Below are 17,699 nucleotides of genomic sequence, written 5' to 3' on the forward strand. Positions count from 1 at the left end.
GTTTAAAAGCAAAAAGGCTACTCAGCATTCATTTGCTGTGAGTTAAGGTTTTTTGGTTCTGCATCCTTGAAACATACCACGCCGCGATTTAGAGGCGTCTCCTGGATTACATTATTGCACACTGGAGTATAAAAATACTATTTAAGAATCTCTATTAAGAAAATGATAGTTTTGGGGCGCCTGGGTGGCTCAGTGGGTTAAAGTCTCTGCCTTCGGCTCAGGTCATGATCCCAGGGTCCTGGGATCGAGCCCCGCATCGGGCTCTCTGCTCCGCAGGGAGCCTGCTTCCTCCTCTCTCTCTGCCTGCTTCCCTGCCTAGTTGTGATTTCTCTCTGTCAGATAAATAAAATATTAAAAAAAAAAGAGAGAGAAAATGATAGTTTTGTGGTGACTTTCAAGACAAGTAAAATAAGCATATTCAAGTGAGGCGGGATACATTTTACCTTATATGGATTATATTTCTGTGAAATTTTAGCATAAAAATGATATATGAAAAGAGCAAAATCTTGCAAATTCTCTTGAATCTGGCATAATGGGTACACAGGGTCAATTCTACCGTTCTATTTGAGGGGTTTGCTGAGTCAGTTTTAAAATTATTATATAACATTTCTTAAAATTAAGGCAGACAAAAAAAAAAAAAACACATTGGGCAGACAAACCCCACCTACAGTCTCATGTTAGTGCTGAGCTGCTGAACAGATTAAAATGTAAAGTGACAGAGACCTACACTGACCAAGCACAAAACCAGGCAAGAATTGTACAAATTTTACCAGCAGTCTTGGTCAACACTGGCCAAGTTTCCATTTAACATGGTGCTTCTCTTCCCCAAAAAGGATGATTTAACTCACCAGAACCAAAGTACAAATGATGCCAGGAAGAGAAATCTAAAATCTGTTTATTCTCAACAGGGCAGAATCTACAAACAGTTCAATAATATGCATATATTATTAACATCTACAGTTTTGTCTCAAGTTCATCCATCCACCCAAATACGACCTGCACAGAACTAACTCCGACGCGCCGTGCACAGTGCCAGGTGCTGGGGATACAGCGATGAACAAAGACAAAATCCGCCCTCCAGGATATGACAATCTAGAGGAAATACAGACATTAAGTTATTACCTTATCCCCACCTAGTCAGGGCACAGTGTGACAAAGGAATCCTACCGAACTCACTAGAAGGGAGAAAATGTACAGCGGGCAAAGATATAACAGAAAAGTTAAAGGGGGGGTGCACCTGAGTGGCTCAGTCGGTTAAGCTTCTGACTCTTGATTTAGGCTCAGGTTAGGATCTCGGGGTTATGAGATCAAGCCGCAATGCCGGGCTCCAAGCTGGGAGTTGGAGCCTGCTTGGGATCTTTCTCTCTCCCCATCCCTCTACCCCTCCCTCTCTAAATAAAAAAAAAAAAAAAAAAAGAAAGAAAGAGACATTAAAGAGGTGACAGGAAACAGTGGAACCCAAGATACTTAATATAAACAGGAAAAACAATCATTTGTCCAGGTTGCTGGCGCAGTGTTTTAGAAAAAAAGAAAACATTTATTTCTGTCCTTTACGATATTGCTCTAACCAACGACGTGTTTCCAGAAAACGTCCATCTTTTCTAATTTATATACGTAACTTATCCGGGCCAAAAAAACAAAAGTCTCAGAGGGTGCCTGGGTGTTTCAGTTAGGTGTCTGCCTTCAACTCAGGTCATGATCCCAGGGCCCAGGGATTGAGCCCCAAGTCTGGCTCCCTGCTCGGCAGCAAGCCTGCTTCTCCCTCTCCCTTTGTCTGCGCTCCCCCTGCTTGTGGTCTCTGTCAAATAAATAAATAAAGTCTCAAAAACAAAAACAAAGGGCTCCTTATTCAAAACTTAAAAAAAATACCACCTGTAGTCATCCTAGAAAGTAAGAGTGCTCCAAGTATTTAAGTCAGTCCAGTTATTCAAAGCACACATCCAGCATTATTCAAGGTCCAGCTGCACCATGTTCCAAGTGACCAGAAATCTTGGTGGAAAAGGTTGAAGTTTAAACCTGGGTATATCTAATGTTACAAAAAGGTTCAAAAGCCAATTTACCGTACCTTTAGGTTTTCAGATTTTCCAGAAGGAAAGGAAAGGGAAAAAGAGAAAGACGTGAAAACAACACTATTTGGCAGAGGGGAAAGTTCAAGGCCATTCCTATCTGTTGGCCTCTTTAAAAGAACAGATTCCCACCGATGATAAAAATTTAATCAAATACACATCCAAGCTCTCAGAATTCTTCTCCTTTCTGCCATTACATACTAAGGTTTCCCTGACAAGGTCATCGAGACAAAGATTCGTGAAGAGGTGCCTCTGAACGGCTGGGCCCTATGTGGCGATGAAAGGGAACGTGCACATCCTGTCTTAGGAAATCACCCAGACAAAATATTTATCAAACGGTTCTATTTATTGCTCTGTATTAGGAAAAGAGATATCTAAAGTGCAGCAGTGTGGCTGACAACAATAGCAAGAAAATACTTAAATTATTTCAACCGAAGGAGGAAGGAAGAAGTCACTGCAACTTTGAAGAACCCTCACTGATGTTAACTATCCTCTGGCCCCCATATCCGAGAGCCTGAGTTTCACATGCCCCTCCACACCCTTGCAGCACTCAGTGAAAGGTTAACACACTATTTCAGCGAACAGAAGAACTCGGGGGCAGAAGAAAGCAGTAACCTGCTTAAGGTGGCCCAGCTAGTTATGGGGCAGAGAGGCAGCTGAACTGGGTCTCGGCTCCGTCCAAGTCTTTCACACTACACAACCTTGCCAAGGAAAAGCCATTTTATTGGGGGGGGAGGGGAGAGGATGGAATAAAGTGACAAGTGGTAGTGGAAGAAACCAGCAAGTATTCAGTTACAGGGTCATTATCTCCTGAGCCAGGAGTGAAAAAGAAAAGAACTTTTCCCAGAAATTAGCACGGATAACGACTCTGTTCATCTGCCAGAGTCTCTGGGCCAATCCCTTCCCGTCCCTCAAAGCCCCCACGGGAATTAAGTAAGGACGATTCACATTTAAAGGACTACAGAAAAGAAACGTGCAGCACAGTGCACTGAATCACCCAGGTCTTTCCCCGACCGTCCTGGACCCTCTTTCAGTTCACATAATCCCATTCCTTTGCAGTAAGCAGGAGATGGACACCCAAAAAACACGCCCCGTGGGCACAGAGCGAGGGGATTGGGGAAAGATGTTTCATAGACTGTGCAGTATAAAATACCTGCATTTTTCTCGCTGAAGACTTACTCCTTATCACCCACCCTGAACACTTCTGTACTGCTGAAATGAACCTAAAAAACTGGTTTTTCAACTTCCAATATAGATTAACCATAAACTAATTAACTGTTTGTAAAACACTTTGAAGATGTGAACGAGTGTATAAATGTTAATTATTAATGTTGATCCACAAAACTCCTGCATGCAAAGTAAAATACTGGTTAAGTTTCTGCTACTTTCAAGGCACAAATATGGAAGCTCAGCATGTTTTTAAGAATTCTAGTAAAATTCTAAGAGCAGACCACAATGATTTTCTATTTACAACATGAACAAGCTGGAATTTTCAGCTGGTTATTCTGGATATAATTATATCAGAGTTTTAAAAAAAATGACTTATGGCATATATAATAACACTAAAGTATGTTTACAGTCACAAAGTCCTGGACGAAAATTATAGTTCACTGACCTGAAAAGGGCAAAGTAATATCTCTGAACCCCCATTTTTTCATCAAAAAAGGTTCAGGGGGAGGGAATAATACCTACCTTATGGGGTTCTTGTAAGGAATTAAGAATATGAAGGAACACACGATACACAGGTAGTATATAAAAGTTTTGTCTTTCTTTTAGTGACTTCACTTTTTTAGAAAACACTTCTTAGGAACCAGCCTGGCTCAAAAGATCTTTCTAGACTGCATTAGTCTTTTAAAAACACACTATCCCCTGCACCAGGCACACATACAGCACCATTTTAGCAGGAGGGCCGAGGCAAAAGCTTTGGTCATTCCTGTCCACTGACCCATATAGATCCTTAATCCTCCAACAGAGAAAGCACCTCGGCCAGGCCCCAAAGGCCTCATGTGACCAAATGAACAATTAGAACTCCAGTTCTCAACTCCTGTTGCCACATTTTTTCCCTAAATAATTCCCAAACTGCAAGGTCGCGCCCAGAGATCCTTTGTATTCTCGGACCAGCCAAGCTATGTACAAAGTGCCCGAGGGGCAAAAAAACCATTTTCTTCCAGCTTGTAAAAGGTAATAGAAATTATTTCCATGCAATGCCACACTGGGCCTACCTTCTTCCACTCCAGAAACACACCTACTTTGGACAAAGCAGAACTCAACTGGCAAGACCAGGTACGTGGGTATATTTACAGATACCATTCAAATGACAATGCGTGCTTTTAGAACTGATTGACAAATTACAGAAAATATCAAATTTGCAAAAAGCCCCACACAGCTATCCCTTTAGCATTACCACCTAAGAAAAGGAATACTTCTAAAAAATTAAGTTAATGTTGACAGTGTAATTCAGATTTTTAAAAAAATATATCATGCTCGGTTTTATCAAGGGATCTACGCAGCAAATTTCAAGTGCTGAATAATAATGTCCCCCTTGAACAAAACTGTGCCCCATCTAGCCAGGTGGGGAGAGCATGTGCGGACAGTTTCCCAGGAGCTGTTACGGACCCATATCAAAACCACCAACTACTCTGTTACCTGACGGCCTCCTGTGATCAAGGGCTCACAGTTTAAGACAACAGACCACAGTCAAAGACCCAGCCATGGGAAGAAGCAGTGTTTAGCAACGCAAACAAATGAAATTCATCTACCCAGAAGCTCATCAACTGAGGACTCTCCAAAAACACTAACTCCCTTTATTAAAAATAAGATTAGGGTGCCTGCATGGTTCAGTTGGTGTTGTGTGTGACTCTTGACCTCAGGGCTGTGCATTCCAGCCCCACATGGCGGGGGGGGGGGGGGGGGGGGGCATTTACTAAAAAAAAAAAAAACTAAAGAAACATATATAATTTGCTAAACACTTAGAAGGTAAGAAATAGCCTATCATCTCCTTGAACACAACTAAAGACTTTGCAATAGCCTCCCTCCAGACTCCTGTTATTATGTATATGTGAAATATACAAATGACACCCCTGCATCACATTAAAAATCACAGCTGTACTCAGAGATTGAAAATGTACAACAGATTTCACTAATAATATTTTTCTCATGCTCAGAGAACAGTTTTCACCGTGTTTACAGTCCTAACTCACTTGGATTTAGTAGGCGAGGTACTGTTTAGATCACTACCTTCTTCCTTCATTTATTGGTGATACAGACATACCCAGTTGTTGCTACTGGTTACCACAGTCATGATCATGACTAGCTACCATGTCATGTGACCCTGCCATGTGCCAGGGGTTTACATATCCCTAACTCTCACAATAACCACCCCCCTTTTCTATCTACGGTTCTCTAACTCTTATATCCAGTGCAAACTTCGTTCCAAACTCCAGATTTGCATACCCAATTACTTACTGACACCTTCATTTAAAATCTCACAGATCTAAAACTTGGCACATCACAGAAAGAGAAATAACAATTTCCTCCTCCCAACTAACTCACTCACATCCTCACCCCCACCCCCTCAGGAAACTATAGCACCGTTCACCCAGCTATTCAAGGAAAACACCTGGGAATCATCCTGGATTGGTTTCTTCCCTTCAAAACCCTTTTCCAATCCATAAAGAATCCTATGAGTTCTCGCTTCACAATGTACACTGATTCCAACCACTCCTCACCACCTTCACTGCTGCTGCCTAACCCAAGCTACCATCTTCTTTCTCCAGAGTGAACTACTGCAAAATTCTTGGTCACCCTGTTTCCACTCCTGTTCCTTACATGCACAGTAAAACTTTTTTTTTTTTCAAAATTTTATTTATTTGACAGACAGAGATCACAAGTAGGCAGAGAGGCAGGCAGAGAGGGGGGAAAGCAGGCTCCCCACTGAGCAGGGAGCCCGATGTGGAGCTGGAGCCCAATGCGGGGCTCGATCCCCGGACCCTGGGATCATGACCTGAGCTGAAGGCAGAGGCTTTAACCCGCTGAGCCACCCAGGCGCCCCCACAGTGAAACTTTTAAAACCAAAATCAGCTCTTATCATTCCTTCCTCAAACCTTTCAGTGGCTTCTTGTCATCCTTAAAAGCCTATGTGATGCGCCCTATGCCTCCCTCGGTTCCCCTTCCTCGCCCCATTCCAGCCCCCCCAACCTCCTGTGCTTACTCCCACCTGAAGCTCTTCGCCCCTGTCGTTCCTCCTGCCGGGAACACCCAGGCATCTCCAGGTGGCTTGCTCCCTTTACTTCGCTCAGGTCTCTACTCAAATGTCACCTCCTCCAGAAGGTCGTTTGACCACGCCAATTTCTGCTAATACTGTTCACACTCTTCCTAAAATCATCCACCCCAGACATCCAAAAACCTGTTCATTTATCTTTTTTTTTTTAAAGATTGTATTTATTTGAGAGGGAGGCAGAGATAGCGACAGAGACAGCGAGACAGAGCATGAGCAGGGAGGCCGGGAGAGGAACACTCCCAGCCCAGCAGAGAGCCTGACGCAGGGGTCAATCTCAGGACCCCGGGATCATGAACTGAGCCGAAGGCAGATGCTTCACCCACTGAGCCACCCCGGCGCCCCCATCACTTGTTTACCTTCTTTTTCCCTTACTAGAATGTCAGCTCCTTGGTGGCAACAGCTGTCTCTTATTTTCACTGAATCCCCATCACCTGGAACAGGACCTTACATACAGAAGGCACCCAAATGTGTTGGCTAAATTAACAAACCAGACAAGGATGTTACATGCCCATTTTACAAGAGAAAACTGAGCTACGTAAAGCCACATAGCAAATGCCAAATGCCATCTGAAAGAACCAGTCCTCTTCCAATGACTGAGTGCCATAAAACTACACACTAGAAAACAAGAATGTCAAAGAATGCATTTGTTTGAAAACATCAGGCCACAGGGATTTTTCTCTTTCTGTTCACCACTAGAGCTTTCCCCATCTGATTAATCTTACGTATGCGCTCCGTATGCCCCTCCTCACCTGGAAGATATCTACTTTTCTCTATTCCCCACCAAATAAGGGCTGAGCTACAGACAGCAGACATTCAAGAAATGTTTCTTTGATATTTATACCCCCCAATATTTGAAGAATCCTGTAACAAGATTTTCAGCACCACCAACACAGTCTTCAAAGAGACTTCAGTTTCCAACCATGATGGAGTAACGGGATCCAGACTTATCCTGCCAACGCCCCCTCCAACAACTAGAAAAACAGACAAAATATATAAGGCAACATCTTTTTAGACACTGGACAACAGGAGCAAAGGACTGCAATTCCTAACAGAAGGGGAGAGATGAGATGAGCCCCACAACCAGCTTTCTTAGCCTGCAGCGCGCTGGAGCATGGTGCAATGAGGACGATTCTGAGCAAAGCCTGGCAATCTTGTCAAGCTGAGAAGTAAGACTTAAGAGTTTGGGAAGGCGAAGGAATCTCAAAATTCAGCACAGAGACACCTCCTTGAGTCTGATACTAAACAGTAACCTATACTTGCATACTGAAAAATCTATGGTGGCAGGCAAAGAATGGCCCAAAAGCCATAAGCTAAATAATCCCAGAGTTGACACAGGGCTGGCGGACATTCATATTCTGACCAGTCAGAGCAGAGAACATCCAATTCTTCAATGGAAACTGGAGGCTTCATGATTAATTAGTGGAGTGAAAAAAGCCTTAGAGTAAAAGCTCCACTAGACCAATCCTACAAAGTTCAGGAATAAGCCTAAGAAGTATCATGCAAATAATGTAACCTGCAAAAACAAAATCCAACCCTCTTTAAGGCAGTGCCTCTCGGGCGCCTGGGTGGCTCAGTGGGTTAAGCCACTGCCTTCGGCTCAGGTCATGATCTCAGGGTCCTGGGATCGAGTCCCGCATCAGGCTCTCTGCTCGGCGGTGAGCCTGCTTCCCTCTCTCTCTGCCTGCCTCTCTGTCTACTTGTGATCTCTCTGTCAAATAAATAAATAAAATCTTAAAAACAAAAACAAAAACAAAAAAGCAGTGCCTCTCATATTAGGGATGATTTCTACTCCCTGCCAGGTGACTTTCAGTGTGTCTGGAGACAATTTTAGTTATTGCAATTGGCATCTAGTGGGCAAGGAATTAGGCTAACACCCTACAAGGCACAGGACAGCCCCCAAACAGAGAATCACCTGGCCCAAAATGTCAGTAAGACCAAGTTGAGAAATCCTGCTTTAAAAGAGCAAAATCCGGCAATCAAAACTTAAAATTCACCATGTCCAGAATCCAAGAAGAAATTACTAGATATAAAAAAAAGAAAACTTGATCCAAAATAAAGTCAGGCCACAGAAACAAATATAATGGGATTAACAGAAACCTTAACAACTGCTGAGTATTATATATATATAAAATCAAAAAAATTTTTTTAAGACTTTTATTTATTTGACAGAGAGATCACAAGTAGGCAGAGAGGCAGGCAGAGAGAGAGGGGAGGAAGCAGGCTCCCTGAGGAGCAGAGAGCCCGATGCGGGGCCGATCCCAGGACCCTGGGACCATGACCTGATCCGAAGGCAGAGGCTTTAACCCACTGAGTCACCCAGGCGCCCCTAAAATCAAGAATTTTTTTAATGAACCTAAATAGGAGACAAATGGAAGAAATAAAAAAGATTCAGTAGCAAATTGAATCCAACAAGATATGAAGAAAACATCATGACCAACCCAGGATCATCACAAGAATACAAGGTTAGTTCAAAGTTCCAAAATCAGACATCAATAGAATAAAGAAGAAAAAAATAAATGATCATCCCAAAAGATGCAGAGAAAGCCTCTGGCAACATTCAATATCCATTTATGATAAAACGTCTCCACAGACTAGAAACAGGAAAGAACGTCAACTTGGTAAAGGGCATATACAAAAACAAACTATAAATACAGGCATACGTTGTTTTATCACACTTGGTTTGTGGCCACCCTGCATCGAGCCAAGTCTCTCAGAGCCACTTTTCCAACAGCATTTGCTTCACTTTGTGTGTCTGTGTCACGTTTTCGTAAATCTTGCAGTAATATTTCAAACTTGTGCAGTATGATTATATTTGTCATGACTGTCTATGATTGGTGATTACAAATCACTGAAAACTCAGATTATGGTCAATTTTTTTTAGCAATCAAGTATTTTTAATTAGGGTATGTACTTTTTAAAAAACAGAATGCTTTTAAACACTTAATAGACTACAGTATAAACATAGCTCTTACATGTAAAAGAAAACCAAAAAATTGGGACACCTGGGTGGCTCATTTGGGCATCTGCCTTCGGCTTAGGGTCGTGATCCCAGGGTACTGGGACTGAGTCCCACGCTGGGTTTCTTGTTCAGCGGGGAGCCTTCTCCCTCTGCCTGCCACTTCCCCTGCTTGTGCGCATGCTCTCTCGCGCGCTCTCTCTCTCATTCTGACAAATAAAATCTTTAAAAAAAAAAAGTAAACTAAAAAATTAATTTGACTTGCTTTACTGTGAAACACAGTTTATTTCAGTGGTCTGGAACTGAACCCACATTCTCTCTAGAGTATGCCTATAACAGATTTATGGTGAAACACTGAATGTTTTCTGCTCCCCAACATGAGGAAAGGATGTCCACTTTGAAAACTCCTATTCGGCATCATAGTGGGGGTCCTAGCCAGTTCAATAAAGCAAGAAATAAAAAACATACAAACTGAAAAGGAAGAAATCAAACTACCTATATTTGCTGATGGCGCTATTATCTATGTAGAAGATCTCAAAGAGTCTACAAAAAGGCTTCTAGAACTAAAACTGAGCCTAGCAAGGTCATAAGATACAAGGCTGGCATATGAAATTCAACCCCATTTCTATACACTAGCAATGAACAACTAGAAATTGAAATTTTAGAAGCATCATTTACAACAGCACCAGAAGACATATACATATATGAATCTTATAAAACATATGCAAGACCCAATTACTGAAAAACACAAATGAAAATATCAAGAAATAGTCCCAGGATATACCATATTCATGGCTCAATACATCAATTCTCCCGATTTACAGATTCAATGCAATGCCAATCAAAAATCCCAGCAAGATCACAGAGATCAACAAGCTCATTCTAAAATGTACCTGGAGGGGCGCCTGGGTGGCTCAGTGGGTTAAAGCCTCTGCCTTCGGCTCAGGTCATGATCCCAGGGTCCTGGGATCGAGCCCCGCATCGGGCTTTCTGCTTGGCAGGGAGCCTGCTTCCGTTCCTCTTTCTCTGCCTGCCTCTCTGCCTACTTCTGATCTCTGTCTGTCAAGTAAATAAATAAAATCTTAAAAAAAAAAAATAATAAAATAAAATGTACCTGGAAAGGCAAGGCAACTAGAACACTCAAACACATTTCTGAAAAAGTAACACAATTACAGAAACCACATTACCTGATTTCAAGACTTACTATAAACCTACAGTAATCAACAATGTGGTAATGGTGAAATGACTCAGACCAATGTCACAGAACACAGAATCTAGAAATAGACCCACAGGTATGTATCACCAACTGACTTTCAACAAAGGTAATACAATGGAGAAAGTCTTTCCAAACACTGGGGCTGGGGCACCTGGCTAGCTGTGGGTTAAGCGTCCAACACTTGATTTCAGCTCAGGTCATGATCTCGGGGTCATGAGATGGAGTCCCGTATGGGGCTCCGTACTCGGTGGCGAGGGAGTCTGCTTGAGAGTCTCTCATTCCTCTCCCTCTGACCCTTCCTCCACTCGCACACATGCTCTCTCAAACAATAAAATAAAATTCTTAAAAAAAAAAAAAAAAGTTGCTGGAACTACTGCTTATCTAAAAGCAAAAAAACAGATCTCAATCCATACCTCGAACCATTTAGAAAAATTAACTCAAAGTGAATCATAAACCTAAATGTAAAATTTTAAAGTATAAAACTCCTGGGAGAAAGAACAGGGAAAGTCTTTTTGTTTAGGACAGGCAAAGATTTCTCAAATATTACACCAAAAACATGATCATAAAAGAAAAAAAACTTCATCATTATTGTAAGAACTGCTCTTCGTAAGAGATTAAGAGAATAAAAAGATAAGTCACAGACTAGGAAAAAGTATTTGCAAACAATAATCATGTATCTAATTCTAGAATATATATACAGAACTCTCAGGGAGCCTGATGGTGCAGTCAGTTAAGCATTTAACTCTTGGTTTTGGCTCAGGTGGTCATCTCAGGCTGGTGAGATCCAGCCCCGCTTGGGGCTCCGAACTCAGTGTGCATCTGCTTAAGACCCTCTCTCACTCTGCCCCTCCCCTCCCTCACCCCCCCACCCCCCCACTCTCACGCTCTCTCTAAAGAACTCTCAAAACTCAATAATAAAGCAAACAATTCAATTTTTTTTAATGAGTAAAAGATTTGAACAGACACATTACCAAAGAATGGCAAATAATCATATGAAAGGATGCTTAACACCAAAGGATGCAAATGGGGTTTAAAAAAAAAAAAAAAACCAGCCTACATTATGTATAACTCTATTTGCATGACATTTTCAAAAGGCAAAAACCATGGAGGAAAAAAAACACATCAATAGTGTCCAGGTCTGAGAGTCGAAAATGGGTTGACTACAGAGGAGTTTAGAAGAATTTGGTTTGGAAGATAAAGTAACCATTCCATACATATCTTCATTGAAATACTGGTTATGTGAATGTATCTGTCAAAACTCACAGAATGCTACTAATTTTTACTGAGTATAAATTATACATTAAAATGAGAAAATAAAGACTAAAGAGACAACAATATACTGAGTAAACCCTTATTTTGCCCTGGTTAAAAAATTTTTAAACCAACTATAAAAAGAGATTTGCAAGACAAACGGGAAAAGTTGAATATGCACTGAACACTGTTGCTACTTTTCTTAGATGTAACCATTGCACTTGGTTATGTAAAACACAAAGATCAGCAAACACTTTCTGTAAAAGGCCAGACAGTAAATAATGTGTGGCTTTGCGGGCAACTAGGGCAACTACTCTACTGTCGCTGCAGCACCAAATCAGCCACAGACAAATGAGCACTGCGATGTCCCAATAAAACTTTATTTACAAAATGAGGCAGTAGGCCAGATTTGGCCCGAGGGCTATAGTTTGAGGACCCCTCATGTAGACAAAACTACAGAGAGCAGGCAAGTGGTTGCCTGTGGTGAGGCAGGCAATGCAGTGAGGGTTGAGGGGAGGAACTGGCCAGAGTTGCAAGGGAATTTTTCTGGAATGATGGAAATGCTCCATATTTTGATTTTGCTGTTATCTACACCTGACAAAACTCATCAAATGCTATATACTTAAAATGGGCACATTTTATCATATAAATAGTATTTCAATAAACTTGATTTCTTTTTAAAATGTACTCTTTCCAGGTGATAGCATTAATATTGTGAAAAGCCTCGCCTTTGGAGCCAGAATTATCTGAGTTCAAATTTTAGTTTAAGACCTGTGTGATCACTGTAAAATCACTTTGGGGGCTGTTTACCCATACTTGAACAGCTTAGTAATGCCTGCCTCGTATCTTTTTTTTTTTTTTTTTTTTTTTACCCAAAATTAAATAAGAAGTGTAGGTAAGACACAGAGTATAACATCTGGCACAGACAAGGCACACTCCCAATCTGAGTAAACCAATTAAAAAAAATTATTTTAGAAAATGAGTCAGTAAACACCAGACAACTAAACTAGCTTCTTTTGTACTCTCAAAATATTCTGATGTTCTTCGTTCGCTGTTTATGGTGGTTTAACCTGACTTCAAGAACTGGCATCCACCGTCAGTTCCTGTGATTTCACAGTAACTTGGGTCTAACAGCAAGCACTGTGAACTGAAATTTCTTTAGAGTTTGGAAAAGTACTCCATGACAAATGTTATAAAAGGAAAATGGAGACGAGCCAAGGTAAAACATATCAATTTTCCCAAGCAAGGAGAATGACAGTAATTATAGCATATTTTAATTATCTTTTATTAAAAAAAAAAGAAGAAAAACCGACATAGTTGGATGTTTTCCTCTTTTCAACTAGGATTTGAATTTTATCCAAACCTGCAGTCAACCAATAAATTTACAAAATGGCATAGCACTGGTATGGTATTTTACCTTATTTCTCATAACAGTAGTAAGTGATGAGATGATTAATATTAAATTTGTTTTTAGTTTACAAGGATCTTAAGTTTGAGACAGATTAAGTGGCTTGCTGGAGGACACACAGTCAGTAAATGGCAAAGTCTGGTTGTGAAGTCAGACATGTGGCTCCATACCACCTGTTTTTAGTAGAGATCACCATCAGAGAATCATCTTGGGTTCTAGGAAATTCTTTACATAACTCCTACGTGCTTTTCCCTAACTTGACATCTTTAGTTGTCCAAAAGACAAAAATCAATTACCATGCGACATACCTACTTAATATCTAACCACTCAGGAATACCTGGCCATTTTAGATGGTGGGGCTATGGCAAAATATGGGTTTATGACACTATCAGAAGTGAAAATTCAAAAGCACGGTTTCCAAAAGAAGAGCCTACAGAGTGACATAAATGGCTAATTCCTCACAGTTCTTCCTTTTACCCACCCCAATACCCACATCACAGAAACATACTGATATCCACCTTTGCTAGGCTCTGAACAGAGCTCTGAAGAAGTAAAAAAGGGAAATCACACCACTGTTCCATGTAAATATTCATTCAATCACAGTATGGCAGGACCAGGTGGTCTATCCTCCCAGCACAGGCTAACAAAATGGGTTATCTGTTCATCTTCTGTTTATTATGCACCAATCAACCCACAGGTAGATCATAAATGGGAGGACCTATGAAGGAAATGAAATTCCTTCCACTAACATCTTCCCCCCTCTCCTCATTTACAGTGGTAAGACAAGCTGACAATGACTCGGGAGCGCTGCTTCCAAATGGACCCTGTCCCGATCAGTAATAACCAAGTCTATTCAAGTGCACTAAGAATTGACTTGAAAAGAAAGGATTATCAAAAAGTCCAAATTTATTCATCTAGTTTTGTCAGTTACGTTTTTTCTTCCATTTGTGAGCCTGATCAGATAAAATTTTAAAAGGTTTACTATAACCCTCATGTCTAACTTTTTATTCTCATTCTATAAGAAGACTGATGGAAAGATGAGATTCAATATACAGAAATGTCCTGATTACAGGTTCGAGAATCTATCTATTCCATTTGGTACTGTAAATAGTATAAACTGAATTGGTATAACATTTAAATCACTGCTTCCTTCCGCAAATGGTGGCACCTTCAAACGTGTTATCTTGAAGGGGAAGTAAGCAATTTGCTAACATGACTGAACTGTGCTAACACTGTATTAACCCCCAGTCCAGGTCTATCTTAAACATATTTGAAAAATGTAGTCATAATCCCTATCAATTATTTTTCAAGACTGAAGTAAAATAAGGTACAAAAGCTGGAACTGACTAAATAATTTGGATATCCTATTACAAGTGTTGAAAACAATCCATCTCTCACCATTTCCTAAACACTATAAATGCATAGTCATACCCTACCAAGCTACTCCGCAAATTCCACTCAAACACCTGTTATGGTCAATAAGAAGATAACAGTTTCTATTAACATTCAGTTCAACTAGCTCCTTTAAAAAAAAAAAAAAATTCATTCAACTGAAGACACTCAATTCTCAAAAGGATTCCTTCTTTATGAAAGAAACAGCTAAACCACGAAACTCAGAAGCATCAGACTTTTAAAACTGCTTTAAATCATATAAAAAGTTACCAAACTTATTATCGCTACAGCTACAGGTAAAAGGCACCTACTTAACGTCTGGCACACTATTAAGTACCTCACATGGTTTCAGTTATCCTAAAGAACCCTGCGAAGTATGGTACTACACCTTTTGGTAGGACACAGAAGCTCTGCGGCTCACAAATAGTCAATGGACGTGTGGGGATCAGAACTCAAATGTACCCAGCTACAACAAATGTGTATTCTTCAAAACTGGGCTACCTCCCCACTTCACAAGAGAAGAAAAGACAGTGATGTGAAATGATTTGTCCAGCAGTCTTAATCATTTCATCAGAAAACAGAGAAAATTAAATGAGAACCACACTGGGAAAACACACAGAGCTCTATTTAAACTTCACTTCTTCTCAAGGAGTAATTAACAGATAAAAAGGTTTGAAATCCTTTTAAAGTAAACTAAATTTCATCACAGACCTGCACGTGAACTGTCATTTTGGACAAGTTCCCAGAGGCAGTGGTTCTGCATGCACTATCACTAGCTTAGTACAAAACACGTCACCAATTTCAAACGTGTAACACCTACACTGCATTAAGAGTCCTTCCTGGCAAAGAGGGGACAAAACTAAGGAATGAGGCCCATCACAGCCCTCAAAGAGTTAACAGACTAGAGGAGGAGTCCACTTATACTAGTATACAGTTACCATCAGTCAGGCAGATAAATGAAGTGTGTGAGAAATCCTAAAACAACAGAATGTATAACATGGTATCACAGCTCAGAGAAGGAAAGCAACTGGCCTACTTGTCAGGCTTTGTTGTCGTTCTATTTGTTTACATTAAGTCCCTCCCTGACAACCCTTCCAACCTCTGCCAACCTTCATCCACACAATCATCCCACACAGGCATACCCAACTGCACAACCAGGAAGAAAAGCTGTAAGGGCAAGAACCGTGACTCCTAAAAGTGACCTTGCTGTTGTAGTTTAAAAGTACAATGCTTATGCCATAAAGACATTTTTCTTTAGCCTCATCAGGTGAAGAAAGTTGGTTTTTCAGAGCAGAACAAGGCCAACCCAACCAGCAAAACCCAGGAACACTTTCCTGCATTACTCATTTCAAATGAGAAATCAATCAAACTGACACAAAGCGTATTTCTCAAATTTTTCTTTTTAATTTAAGAGAGAGCAATGGGATATAAAAACGGGTATTAACACCTTGGGGTCATTCTGTTCCACTACCAACTTGACACTTAAGCTAGTTTCACTTGGGGGTCTTCAACATCGTAAACCAAAATTATTCTCACATCATAAGCCAAGGGAATCAAATTCACTAGAATCGAACCCCAAACCTGACAAGGCTTGGGTTTAATGCAGCCTGAAAATCTCCCAAGACCGAGCAATACAAGAACCAGAACAGGAATTCATCTCAGCTGATCAGAACGTCTTTACAAACTTGCAAAAAATCATCTTTCAAAAACTGCATGCAGCCGTTTGTTCTGACCTGGGCTATCCAACGGTTTAGAAAAACAGAATAAGATGCTTCTTCAGAAAACAGAAGGGGGTGTATTGGAATAAGAAGAAAAAAAAAAAAGCACTGCTTTTTCCTTTGATATGCCTGAGGCAATAAACTCCAAAAATAACTTCACCCAGGAGTGTAAAAGCTGAGAACGAACACCAAAATATTGCTCAATCCAACTTTCATTGTGAATTCCTTAGTTCACAGTAACACTTAAAAACTTAAACTGATGAAATCATTTTGCTGTTAAAAACTACGTATTTCCAAAAAAAAAAAAAAAACCCCAAAAGTAAAAAAAAAAAATCCGTCTATCCTATCTTCTGGGGAAGAAAAATTGAGGGTTTTCCCCCATTTTCTTTTAAACTCATATTGGTTGACTTTGAAAAAAAAAATAGTATAAGTAAGCCAAAAAAAAAAAAAAGTTTTGTTAATGTTTTGTTTGGTCTCAAAGTATGGCTGCACTTGAACTCGGTGGAGAGCTGAGCCCGCTGCACAGTCCCAGCGCGGGTCCCCTCCGGTGGCGCGGCCCCGACCCGCGCGGCCCGAGATGGGCGAGGAAGGCGCCCCCCGAAGGCGGGCGCGGCCCGGAGTGTTTACCGTCCGCGTCTGCCCGGGGGAGCCGTTCCCTCGCGTCCCGAGCACTTGTTCGCGGAGCCGGGCAACAGGAGGGACCCTCGAAGGGGCCGCGGCTCCCGGCGCCGGGGGAGTCGTCTTCGCCCGAGGGGCCTCCCGCGGCCGCGCCCCCCGCGCCGGGAGCGGCGGCGATTCCGAAGCCGGGCGGCGGGAGCTGGGAGGCGCGCCGCGGCCGCGGAGCAGACAATGAGCGAGGGGGCGACGCGGGGGGAGGAGGGGGCCGGGGGGCGCCCCCCACCGCCGCCCCTTCATCCCTGCCCGCCCCCTCCTCGTCCCGCGGCCCCGCCCCCCTCCCGGCGCCGGTCCCGGCCGCGGCCCCGAGGAGCGGCCGCAGGAGGAGGGGCCCGCGCGTCTCGCCCGCGACCCCTCCCCAAATCACAGAACTTCCCCCAACTCCGCCAACTAAGTTGCGCTCTCACCGTGCGGCGCCCGGGGCTCCCCCGCGGGCCCAGCCGGAGCAGCTCCGCACCGTCGCCACCGAGAAGGACAATAGGCAGCCGCTCACCCGGCGGCGGCGACGGCTTGAGGCGGCGGCGGCCGAGGCAACGAGAGGGCACGGCGGTCTCAGCGGAGCCCAGAAGCTTCACCGCGGCTGCTCCGGCTCCGCGATGGCCCTGCACACAGCCCAACCCGCCGCGCATGCGCCACAAGCCGCTCGGGCACGGGCGGGGCACCTGGGGAGGGCGGTAACGCCTACGAGCCCTCCCGTGAGTAAGCGCGGAGACAGGGGCCGCGAACTGGGATTGCACC

The 17,699-nt window shown here is 42.4% G+C and overlaps 1 protein-coding gene across 2 annotated transcripts in view; it reads right to left on the minus strand.

Annotated features, from left to right (window-relative positions):
• Window positions 1-17,471, minus strand: part of AKAP13 (A-kinase anchoring protein 13) — a 320,007-nt gene extending 302,536 nt beyond the window's left edge. The window contains exon 1 of one of the 2 annotated variants that reach the window (XM_046008539.1): window positions 17,369-17,471. The gene's annotated coding sequence lies outside the window, so the exon portion shown is untranslated. The remainder of the gene's footprint in view (window positions 1-17,368) is intronic. The other variant, XM_046008544.1, reaches the window with a different exon arrangement.
• Between the last annotated feature and the right edge of the window lie 228 nt (window positions 17,472-17,699).

The sequence above is a fragment of the Meles meles genome, chromosome 6 (genome assembly GCF_922984935.1).
Source record: "Meles meles chromosome 6, mMelMel3.1 paternal haplotype, whole genome shotgun sequence".
NCBI lineage: Eukaryota > Metazoa > Chordata > Mammalia > Carnivora > Mustelidae > Meles > Meles meles.